The sequence below is a fragment of the Elaeis guineensis genome, chromosome 5 (genome assembly GCF_000442705.2).
Source record: "Elaeis guineensis isolate ETL-2024a chromosome 5, EG11, whole genome shotgun sequence".
Taxonomy (NCBI): domain Eukaryota; kingdom Viridiplantae; phylum Streptophyta; class Magnoliopsida; order Arecales; family Arecaceae; genus Elaeis; species Elaeis guineensis.
In genome coordinates this window covers 82,355,912-82,369,503 of record NC_025997.2, presented here as the reverse complement: position 1 = coordinate 82,369,503, position 13,592 = coordinate 82,355,912, and positions in this window count along the sequence as shown.

Here is a 13,592-nt window from a genome sequence, read left to right as displayed (position 1 = left end):
CTAGTACCCGCTTTCAGTCGAATTGGCTAGATAAGAGGGGATAAGTTAGATCAAATTAGATTGGATTGGATAATTAAAGAAGTCATCAAATAAATACTATAAAATAATTATAATTATAAAAGGAGGGATTTAGATGAATATTATATAGAGGTGGGTTCGGGGCAGAGCATACCATTATCCGTATCCGATCCAAATCCACTTCAAGATTTTATTTAGAACCCATTCCTATCTCAGATTTTAATCGGCTCAGATAAAATCTGTTTCATTCAAATTAGAGAGGATTGGATACCTGATGGGTTGGCTACGATTGCCGCCCGTAAAATGGATCTTAATATTGAACTTAGATCCAACCCAATAGAAAATCGGATCAAGTTGGATTGGATTGAATCCATAATCAAATTTTTTATAAAATTTTATAATATATATATACACACATATATATATACATGTATACATGTATATATCTCTCACACACACAGGCACGCACCTATATATATATATATATATATAATTGGATTTGAATACTGGGTACTTGAGGGGTAAATTCAAATTCCATTGGGGCAAATTTGAAATCCATCCTAAACCCAAATAAGTTTTAATTTTAAATTCCAAAGACACACAAAAATATATTAACTTTTTCTTAATATGAATTACTTTGTAATTATAATGATTAATATGATATTTTGATAATGATAAATTTATTATTTTAATAAAAGAAGGGATAAAGAGAGAAAGGGAAGAGGAAGGAAATCCTAATTCATTATCCAACCATAGGATAAGATTGTTTACATAGGATTCTCCCCCAATTAGATTTTGTGTATAATCCTATAGGATTAAATTCGACATCTTATTATGAATTTTATTGCTAAGTTTATAAATCCTAAATATTCAAATAGGTCTTGATCGGACTTTGTGCCTCCAACTTCTAGGATTGTTCCTGAGCCAGGGACAAGTGATTTTCCTTTCTAACTTTTGCTGATCAGCAAACTTGAGTCTTGACTTTCTCTCCAATGCTTTCATTCTCTATCATCTCTTCCAAGTCTTTGTCATACAATGAGGCTAGTGGTGTTGAGCATGCTTTCGAAAAGTCAGTCGATAGCATTTTCTAGTCAGGTAATCAGGTCTTTGATCATCCTCGGCCTCCTTCCACCTTCTTTCTATTCTTTACTAAAGACATCCTTGATGCCGATTGTTTTTACCATTAATGGTCTTCTTCTCTCTCCTCACATTTTTTGCCATACTCTTCCCTTGATACAATGATCTACAAACCAATATTCCTGAAACTGCAAAAGGTTTCCATGACCTGCCCTTTTGCTACAAGTACTTTGCTTTGCGTCCTCTTGGTCTCCGTTGGTCTCTCTATTTGAGGACCGACACAGGGCCTGTTTGGATTCATGGGCGTCAAATCTCATAAGACTCATGATTTAATCCTATTCAATTGGAAAAAAAATGAGCTTGGTTTAAGCCTATATTTAGAAATAGCCAAGAGCCTGTGGAGTGGGACAGCTCGAATCCCATAGGATAAAAAAAAAACCTGCTGTACTAAATTTTTTTTATCCCATCAGTTTCAGATTGGTCCACTCTATAGGCTCCTAGGTATTTCTGAATATATAGGCCTAATTTAAACTTATTTTTTCCAATTATATAGGCTTAAATAATGAATCTTATGGGTTTTTGGACCCATAAATCCAAACAAGCCCTCAAGAGAAAATGCTTCTTGGCTCATAGGGTTGATGCCACAAGGAACTTCGACATGAATAAGAACCACAAGGAACTTCGACATGAATAAGAATTTGTTCTTCAGATCATCAAATTTGTTTTCAAATCCTAAAGCCTGCCTAATTTTGGCTGAGGGTCTCTTTATCTCGAATTGACTGTGACATCTTTCTTCATCATCCCGCCATTCCAGTGTAGGAAATCTTGATAAGTCCACTGAAGTCATGTTAACATTTACTCTAGTGAAAGAATCTCCATCGATGAGGATTAGTCCTTTATCTTTCTTAGGAAATCTAAAACTCTCCCACCTCCCATGTGATTTCCTGCATTTTCTATAGCATTTTTAGAGGACAATACAATTGTTTCTAAGATGATTCTACTAATTGTGCCACATGTAATACTTCTTATCTTTCAATTCTTTCAGAAGAAAGATCTCATAACTCTCAAGTAATATAGTACGCTTGTTTTACAAGAGGTGGTCGATAATTTGCTCTGCTCCATGAACATTGGTTTGTGCGAAAATGTTGATACGTAACTATAAAATAAAGCTGAACCACAGTAATAGGAAAGATCTATTATCTCACGGGGAAAGAAAAAGTAATATAATTGGACCTAAAATGAACTATCAACTATTGATTGATTTTAGATTAAAAAAAAAAAGAAAATGTACATAGGAATAGTCAAGGGCATATAACTGATGCCAACGACACATAATCTGTCAAACTGTTGCTGGCCTACTTATCATTTATTAGGAAGTGAGATGGTGAACAATGCGCTTGATGGAGGGCTTCCACTACATCAAGTGACACTTTTGATTGAATTGTTACAAAAAGATCATCAAAAGCTAGTTTGCGCGATGCGATATTATAGAGTTAAATAAAAGATATCTTAACAACTAAGATTAAAACAATGCAGGAATTTTTCTTAGACATTGTAAACATGCATGAGGTTTCCATTTAATACATATATACACGATATGTGTATGCTATATATATGCATGTATTTGTATCATTAAATATGTGAAGAGGTTTGTACAAGAAAATCACCATTTCTTGCGCAATATTGTTTTTTGATGAGAAGAGTTAGGAAAAATCTAACCCATGAAGTATTATATTATATAAAATATATAAAAGTCTAGTTGTTATGTGCGTTGTGGGTTACAGAATTCAGATCTGACCCATACATAGATATGTATGGGGATCCCAAAGCAGGTTACAGGTTTACATGTTTTTGAAATACAGATGAATATTTTGGTGAAACCATAAGATCCTACTAGAGTTATTGGACGCTTCATCAGTTAACCTATGAGTCTCATATTTTCCATCAATGTTGAATGATTGTTTTGTAAGATGTGTGCCCTAGATACCAGATCGGCTGACACATTCCTATACAAATCTAAGGGCAAATTTGTAATTTTGACTATAAATGAATAAAAGGGTTATTCTTCTATCACATTATGTACATTGTGTCTGTGATACATCCTTTGAGTTAGTGAAAATGTTAATTCATATTTTCAAGAGTTGAAAATTTAAGACATGAATTTACATAACTAACTCATAAACTGCTCCTGACCATAGGATCATCACAAGGATGGTGATCGATCCGGAAGGTTGGTGTACGATCGCTTCCTTAGGGTAGATGAGTCTTGAATCTATGGTGTAGAGACACCGAAGCGAGAGTACAGGTATTCATTGAGAACGAGAGTACTGAGCGTGACCACCTCGAGCAGTCATAAGAAAGTCTACCTTCTCGTCGATGACTAGCTCGATGCTGCAGTTGTGTGTCTAGTTCTTTGACCTGAGATGCATCGATGGTTCACCTTGACTGTGTTATAGTTTGACTACACCATAACTCAGTCTCCTAGCCATTCGAAATTCTGAGGTGTATGTTGGCTGTAGCATATCTATTGTAGGAACCAGATCGCACCAAGATGGGATCTATCAACCTCGGTAGATGAGAGGAGTGGTCCTATGATGATCGAAAGATCGAGTCCTTAAGCCCATGGCCATGGCAGAGTGAAATAATGAAAAAGAGTTTTTCATTGGGGTTTCACATCGGACTCGGATCGATCGATTGATTCATATGACTGATGTTGGGTTTGACGAGTTCACCTTAATTCTAATTCAGTCGGAACTCATAATAGAGGAACTCAATCACATAGGTAGCTGCATCGAGAGGTTCATCTTCAGTTCTGATGAGTTGCCACTACATACTGCTAGGTGTCACTCCTCGGTAGATGAGAGGAGTGGTCCTATGATGATCGAAAGATCGAGTCCTTAAGCCCATGGCCATGGCAGAGTGAAATAATGAAAAAGAGTTTTTCATTGGGGTTTCACATCGGACTCGGATCGATCGATTGATTCATATGACTGATGTTGGGTTTGACGAGTTCACCTTAATTCTAATTCAGTCGGGACTCATAATAGAGGAACTCAATCACATAGGTAGCTGCATCGAGAGGTTCATCTTCAGTTCTGATGAGTTGCCACTACATACTGCTAGGTGTCACTGGTAGATTTTGAGAGCAATTAGAATGATATTGATGATCGATCATTCTAATTGTTTGAATCAGAAGAGTTCTGGTCCATCGAAAGGAGTTTCGATGATGTTGATGATAAGATCACGATATGTCTCATTACCATATAGAATTGAACCTAACTAGATCACACAAATAAGGATTAGGGTCTGGATGTCATCAATTGGGCTAACCCAATTGATTTGGATAAGATCCAATTAGGTTCAAGGAAATCGTGCTAGCACACGATTAAGCCTAACTTTCTCCTCGTGTAATCTTTTCTGTCTCTACTGAGCCAAATATGATTTGACTCATCCAAAGAACCTTGAAAAGATTTTTCTCAGTCTAAATGAAGCTTGTCTAGCTCAGAAAAGGCTTGTCTTAATTTATGAGATGAATTTAAGACAACACCTGCTAATTTCTAGCACCTGCCAATTTTATTTTAGGACATCTATCAAAAGTTGATATATGGGTCTTAAACTGAAGAGGATTCATTGAAGGATTTTTGTAGAGTGTCCACATGTCCAAACCACATCAAATTGGGTGCCATAATCAAATTATGGCGTGAGCCCAATTGGATTAAATTGGGTGCCCAAGTGGATAAGGATTGGAGAGACTAGATAGGCTAGGACTCTTTGGCGCCAACCCTTGCTTGTGCTTATCCAAAGTTGGTGCCAATATAGGAAAGAGCATGGAAATTCTTATCTAATGTGATCAGATGATATCACTCTACCAATCAAATTTTTTTCAAAATTTATTAAAATTTTTTGATTGGTCGAATGATGTGGCACTACGCAGCATACAGGGTCTATATAAATCCTGCTACACCTAGGGTTTTGAGATAGAACTTGTTTTATGCAAAAAACTCAATAGCTGCCACCCCCTCCCCTCTTCTCTATATCCTTCCTACTCTTCTTTCTCCCCTCTTCATGTCCAAGAAGTTGGACATTCATCTGGCAAAGGTACAAGGCGTGGTGATGCCTGAAACAGAAGGCTGCAGGACATCTTCGACAGACTGCTGCTCCAACTTCAGAAGGAGTTCTGAAGTACTTTCAAATCAGATAGAGATCTGATTTTTGGAGTATAGATTTGTGAGGATAAGATGTTCTAGATCCTACCTGAGTGGATATCGGTAGAGGCCAAATGCTTGCGTGGCTACATCAGAACCTTAGGTTGTGCTGCGATCATCTACAGGGTAATTAGATTACCCTTGAGGTACTTCTTCTTTCATCATAGTTTTAGATTTAATTTTAGATTTTAAATATCAGATAATAAAATTAGATCTAGAGAATTAGATCTAAAATAGTGTAAAATAAAAATTTTATATTTATTCCACCCCAGATTTGATGAAATTTAGAAGATCCTACACAGAAAAAAGGCGATTTTTCCTTCAAGTGGTATTAGAGCCAGGTTGTTGGCTCTATTTCAGATCTAATTTAGATCTAATTTTAATTTAATTTATTTGATATTAAAAAATTTCAGATATCATATCAGATGTGATAGAATCTAAAATTAAATTATTTAAAATTAAATCTAAGAAGATCTAACATGCATGAAATGTATGACTAGACTAGGATTAGTTGAATCCATGAATAGTCTTAAGTTTCATATTTTAATGAGATTAAAATATGAATTAAATTTAATATATTTTCTATTTTTTGATATTATAAGTGTTATAATTAGATCAAAAAATAGAAAATAAAATTTTAATTTTTTCATAAAATTGATCTGTTGCATGCCTAGACTAGTTGTAGAATTGTTCTAGTAACTTATCTAGAATAGATTTAATTTTGAATAGTTTAATTTAAATCTTATTTTTTAAATATTACATATGATGTATCAGATCTGAAAGCATGTTAATTAGATTGATTTTTGATACATGATATGTATGCAAAGCATTTATTAGTTAGATCTTAAATTGTATATGCGATATGTTAATTTAGATCTAACTAGTTTTGTAGTTAATTTTATATTTCTGGTTAAGGTGTTCCTCATGGTCGTCTGATCATAAGAATGAAGTAGGGTTTAAAGACCCTCTCCTCCTATTCAATGGGGTGTTCATATGACATGTAGGGGTACCGCACGTTCATCTTTAATCAGAAATCAAAACTTACTTTTCTGCAAAATCCTAGATCCTGAAATCTTATGATTTATTTTATATGCTTTGTTTATGAACCCAAACTTAATTAATATATTAAGCTTATGAAATTAAGTTAGGTCTAAAATTGAAAATTTCAGATCTAAGATATTTTCATAAAATTGGGTTCGGACTTGGGTAGCTCAATTAGGTCTAGCGGTTGATCAAACTGAATCAAGAGTTGGTTATGTGAGATCATGAAAGCTAATAATTGACCAGCCTAATAGGATTAAGTCTGGATCAAGATCGAATCATATTCAGATGTGACTCGATCAAGTTAAGACCTAATTTGGCTCAGTGGTTAGAGCCTGGATTGTAGGCTAACCTAATTGATTCTAGTTCGATAATTTGGTGTCTAAGATAAGTTCGACAGATGCGATCGATTGGTTTTTATTGGGAGCTACTCGACTTGAATGCGTTCTTGTTGAGTTAATGACATATTCCTCCCACCGGTCTCACTTATCTGGCCATATGTGTCGATCTAGTTCTGATTTGAGGTGGCTAACAATTCGAGCTAATCCATGCCACTAGATAAGTCATAATTGTTATGACTATGTCAAGTCAAGTTTAAAGAGACCTAAATCAAATCTCCCTAAGAAAATATTAAGTCTAGGTCTTCCACCATTGTGGATGTGCGGGCCCTTCTCGGGGTTGATTGTTCTCGGCTGGTTACAGTGGCTCAGTTGCATCGGAAAGATGCAACCATGTCCATTAGGCATTGGATGCTACGGATTAGAGGATGGGTTGGACTCAATATTTTGGATACGGTGAGGGACCCAATCAGGAATCTAGTTCGTGCAAATGGTAGGTTTGGCTTAACTAAGGATTGGAGCAATATCTCGGACATGGTGAGCTTCATAAATTAGAGACCAAGTTTTGGATGCACCATGATTAGAGAATCATTGGACAAGAGTTGTCCACTCATCGGTTGACCCATCACCAATAACTATTAGGTGAGGTGATGAGCCAGTCAGTGAGACCGTACCACCCACTAGAAATCACTAATCACGGAGATTTTCACATCTCTACCCTGGGAGTGTAGGGATCTGAGAAAATAGTGGAAGTCTAATTTGTTTAAAAATAAAAATCCTAAACAAATTGGTTGAGCTTGATTACAAAATCTAACTAGAAACTTTTGACTCTCTACAGGAAACATGTCTGCCTCAAACCCCCTGACCAAAATTTTAGACACTCATAGACTGACTGGACCAAATTTCAAGGACTGATTGAGGAACTACAAAATTATTCTGGGTTCTGAAAAATTGACTCATATCTTGGACCAGGACCCACCTGCCATGCCAGCACGTCCGATTGCTGAATAGAGAGCATCTCTGAAAAAGTGGACGGACGATGATAACAAAGCCAGGTACTACATGTTGGGTGCAATGTCTGATGATTTACAGTGCCAACATGAAAATATTTTGACTACCCGCCAAATGTTGGCTCACCTACAAGAGTTGTTTGGTGAACAGAGTCGCGCGGCCAAGTATCAAGTCTGTCAAAGACTTTTTAAGGCCAAGATGCGTGATGGGCAGTCAGTCCAAGATCATTGTTTGACAATGATCAAGGATCTCGAGGAGCTTGAGAAGCTCGGTATCATCTTAGACAAGGATTTTCAGATTGATGTGATCCTTCAGTCCTTGTTCGATGCATATGGTCAGTTCATTATGAACTTTCATATGCATAAGATGCAATGTACCTTGGCCGAGTTAATGAATATGCTGGTTACGGCTGAGCTTTCAGTGAAAGGTTCAAAAGACTCAGTTCTTACCATAAAGCGAACTTCTTCCAAGAGAAAATCTTTTGGAAAGAAAAAAAAATCTGTGAAGAAGCAGAAAATGGATGGAAAGAACAAGAAGACAGGACCGAAGAAGAAGGCTTCTGAAAAAGAAAAATATTTCCACTGTCAGTTAGAAGACCATTGAAAGCGGAACTGTCCTCAATACCTGGCCACCCTAAAGAACAAGAAGGATGGTCCTTCTGGAGGTATGCTCATTATCGAATCTAACCTTACGGTTTCTTCTGCATCCAGTTGGGTGCTTGACTCTAGTTCTAGTGCTTATTTGTACACTTCTATGCAGGGTCTTGAGGAGAGCAGGAGGCTGAGGGATGGGGAGATGATCCTACATGTCAGGAACGGAGTAAGAGTTGCTGCTGTGGTCATGAAAACCTACCCTCTATGATTACCGATAGGATTAGATTTAGTTTTAAGAGACTGTTATTATGTGCCTGCAGCAAGCAGAAATTTGACTTCTATTTCATGTTTAGCACAAGAAGGCTATGTGATTAGCTTTCATAAGGACCATTGTAATATTTTTTATGAAAATAATAAAGTTGCTAATGGTTTTGTCATTAACAGTCTCTATCAGTTACATGTTGATGTATCTGTATTTAATATTGAGCAAAATGTGAATGCCATAGGAATTAAAAGGCCTAGAGATAGTCTAAATAATAGGTATATGTGGCACCTAAGGCTAGGTCATATAGCGGAAGACAGGATTAACAAATTGGAGAAATTCAGACTATTGAGTCCGTTGACTTTCGAGTCATATCCAGTTTGTGAATCATGTCTTCAAGGCAAAATGACTAAGCTTCCTTTTGTGGGACATGGGGAAAAGGTCACAGACCTACTTGCCCTAGTACATACAGATGTGTGCGGCCCATTTGATGTGCCGGCTAAAAGCAACTATATCTACTTCATTACCTTTACCGATGATATGTCTAGGTACGGATATGTGTTTCTGATGAAACACAAGTCTGAAGCCTTTAAAAAGTTCAAAGAATTCAGACATGAGGTAGAAAGATAAACAGGAAAGCCCATTAAGGCTCTTCGATCAGATCGAGAAGGAGAATACCTTAGTTGAAAATTCTTAGACTATCTTAAAGACAATGGCATAGTCTCACAATGGACTCCATCTGGAATGCCTCAACTCAATGGGATTTCAGAATGGAGAAATCGGACCCTATTAGATATGGTCTGTTCCATGATGAGCTTCACGGACCTTCCAAAATTTTTTTGGGGATATTGTCTCATGACAGCAATTTATGTATTGAATAGGGTTCCCTCTAAAACCATTCCTACCACACCGTATGAGATATGGCATGGTAAGAAGTCAAGTCTGAATCATCTCAGAATTTGGGATTGTCCGGCTCATGTCAAGAGACAGCAAGCGGACAAGTTAGAGTTCAGGTCTTTTAGAGCTCGATTCATAGGATATCCTAAAGAGTCATTAGGATACTATTTTTATATTCTGAATGTTGCAAAATTCAATGCAGGGGTAAAATGATAATTTTAAAATTTTTTCAAAATCACTATTTTACAGTAGAAATTATTAATTAATCTAATTAATTAACATGAATTTATCCTACACTAGGATCTAAATATGATATATAGCATGCATACATTTAAATTTGAAATTCAAATTTGAACAGTAAACACTTTACTGTAATGTGTTCAGAACACAATACCTTTGTACGGATAGTAGATCGTCATAATCTGATCATCGTTAGAAGAGTCTGATCATCACGATACAGTCACACAGTGTGTCTGGCCTCTGCGGATCATCTACACGAAGCTCTCGATCTGATCGACTCCTCACGAGTGCTAGCTCGTTGTAGAACCCTTTCGACGGTCGATGCTGATCGAACTCCTTCGATCGATGTTTGTTGATTTTTTGGATACTCCAGATCATCAGCAGACATGTTTGAGAGGATGTTGAAGATCTTCCTAAAATTTGGTGGGCTCACGACACTCGTAGCTCACCTTCTCACTTCCCGAATCCCAGGCTGAAACCCTGGGGAACTCACTGAAACCCTGCGCACATTTTTTCTTTCTTTTCTTTCTTTTTCTCTCGGAAGGATATGGATCTTCACCTCATGCACAAGGATTCCTCACGCCCCAGACTTTCTCTCCAAAATTTTTCTTGCACACACCCCACTCTTCTCCTCCTTTTAAAATAATGTCGAAACGTCTTATCCACATGAGAGGATAAAGATGAGTAATTGCACATTTGAATTCAAATCAAATTTTGAATTCAAATGAAAACCAATTCATCCCTATCCACAAATGGCGTGAGAAGAGGAGGGCGTGGCTTAATTTGTGCATAGAGTGATTTCATGAGAAACATTTTCTCATGTAATAAATGAGGCATTAAAGAGGATAAGGTCAAGGCACAAGGATTAATTGCTCATTCAAATTCAAACTTTATTTTGAATTTGAATGGCCAACCAATCATCATTATCCACTCATTTGGTGCACAAAAGTGGGGCGTGAGGAGGGCTTTGTGTGAGGAAAAAATTAGAATAAATTCCTTCTTGTGAATACAAATGGGCGCATTGGAAGTGAGGTGGCGCAGGGAGATTGAGTCAAGGTGGTTTCTTATTTAAACCAACCTAATTGAACCAAATAAGTTAGGCCCAATTAGACTAATTTAAACCCAACTAAATTAGGCTTAATTATTTTCAATAAAATCCTAATCAAATCAAAAATTGATTAAGCCCAATCTCTGATCAAATCAGGGACCAAACCATCTCGACGATTAGGTCAACTCTTAACCTAATCGGGTCAAATCCAACTGAATCCAATTCAATTGGACTTGATCCAAAAATAATTACTCAATCAAATTAAGTTAATTAGTGATCAAATCACTAATAAAATCTCTCAAAAATATTGAGTCCAAATTTGATGGGCAATCGGGCATCAGAATTCATCGATATGAAATCCTGATCGAAAAGTCCCAGACCAGTGGGACTCTTGATCCCGGTACCCAAAATGTGTGAAACTCATGATCAGAGAAGCTTGATTCTCGATCATAGAATCCCAGACATGTAGGACTCTTTACCAGCCATCAGATCAGATAGAAACCTCTAATGTGTGTGATCCCGCAGGTTCGAACCTAAGTCGGTAGCACAGGAACCAATTCCTGTACTAATCGAAATGACCATCTAGCAATGGTACCCGATGATCAGATAGATCGAATAGTCACAATCGCAACACTCAGAACCTACGTGAATATGGTTACTGTATAATTAATCTTTTTGACCTCTGTGTTTAGGATGACTCAGGGTTAAACTGTCAACCCTGATTAGATCATCCGAATCGTGCTCAACTCAAATAGTCCTGTGACTCCTCATAAAGACTACTCTAGCCAAGGTTTTGCTAAATTGAAACATGACTGTACACAGCTCCTAAACTGGAGTGGTTAATCCCATGTTGACACACGCACCGACAAGTCAAGTACTTGACTACACCCAGCAGTCTTCCGTCACTGAATTAGAAATTCAGATAGTCCAGTACCTAAGTGCAGTGAGTTGCTTGCAAGTCACCGAGGCGGTCTCAGGTCGGAGGGATATTTATACCCATATTCCATCGGAGCAAATCTTGACAGCAGAAATAGCTCCAGAGTCGGTCACGTTCAGTACAGATGTATCCTTACATCTCACCTGTACGCCATACCAGTGTCTCCACACTCTTTGGTTAAGAGGACAACCAACCTATATGGTACACAACGATCTATGCTTGATAAACGTTGTCATCCTTGGTAACAACATATCATTTGGTCGCGAATAGATTTAAGGACTAAACGACAAATCCTCCTTTGTCGAGTCTAAATAGTCCTAAGGACTTCACCACAACATAGGAGTTCATTAGAAGAAATATTTTATGATGAAAAATACCAAAATAATTTTTATTAATTCATAATTCATGTACATATTCAAAAATGAGCACAACCATCAACAGGCTGATGATTGACTTTGGGATACTATTCTCAACAATCTCCCACTTGGCCTAAAGCCAATCGATGCAGTATCTAATACCCATCTTTGACTTGTAGTTGTCGAACTCCTTCACTGCTGTTGGTGCAAAAATCCGCCTGCGCCGGAGAAGCTGGAGTCAAGGGAGTCGCGGTTGCCGTCGGGACCTACAAAAGAAGTCTCAACCGGAGGTGGGGTTGCTCCGGCAAGACCCTCCGACGCTCAAGTCAGTTCTCTGCCTCAACAAGAATGGAGTGCTCGAACGAAAATTTTAGCAGAGTTTCTAGGTAAAGATGAGAGCTTAAAAAATAACGTATCTGGGGGTCCCCCTTTTATAGGCAGGGGGAGCAATGGATTGATAGCGATTGTTTGTAACTACCTCATCGTGGGCCGCGCGCGGCCAGGAGGAATTAGTTGTGGAGAGTAGTGGAGTGGAATCGTGGTCGTCAGCGGGGCATGCCACGTGGAGTCTGTTGCGAAAAGTGGAGCGGCGTCCGTTGTCGTGACTTGCCAGGGGGTGGAGGACCTGCGTCGTATCCGTCGCAGGTAGTGGAGCAGGATCATGGCCGTTACTATGGCCTGCCAGGGAGTGATGGAGCCGCGTGGGAGCCGTCGCAGGAAGTGGAGCAGAGTTGTGGCCATTACTGCGGCCTGCCACGGAGTGATGGAGCCGCGTGGGAGCCGTCGCAGGAAGTGGAGCAGAGTCGTGGCCGTTACTGCGGCCTGCCAGGGGGTCCAGGCTTGTCGGCCGAAGCTTGGTTGAGGCGCCCGACGGAGAGAAGTGGCTATCCATTTGAAAGGAGCTCGGATGTCGCTGGCGGGTTGCGATCGGAGTCGAGGGCGGAGTCCGGCTCCCGTAGGAGTCCGGACGAAGTCTGCCTGTAGCTGGGGTCGGAGACGAGATCTGGCTCCCGTAGGAGTCTGGTCGAAGTCTACCTGCAATCGAAGTTGGGGACGAGATCCGGCTCCCATAGGACTCCGGATAGAGTCTACCTGTAGTCGAGGTCAAAGACGGAGCCCAGCTCCCGTAGGAGTCCGGGCAGAGTCTTCCTTGCGGTTGAAGCTGGCGACGGAGCCCGGCTCTCGTAGGAGTCCGGGCGGAGTCTTCCTTGCGATTGAAGTTGTGGATGGAGCCCGGCTCCCGTAGGAGTCCGGGCGGAGTCTCCCTTGCAGTTGAAGCTGGCGGCAGAACCCGACTCCCGTAGGAGTCCGGGCGGAGTCTTCCTTGCGGTTGAAGTTGGCGATGGAGCCCGACTCCCGTAGGAGTCCGGGCGGAGTCTTCCTTGCAGTTGAAGCTGGCGATGGAGCCCGGCTCCCGTAGGAGTCCGGGCAGAGTCTTCCTTGCGATTGAAGTTGTGGATGGAGCCCGGCTCTCGTAGGAGTCCGGGCGGAGTCTTCCTTGCAGTTGAAGCTGGCGACGGGGCCCGGCAACCGTAGGAGTCCGGGTGGAGTCTTCCTTGCAGTTGAAGC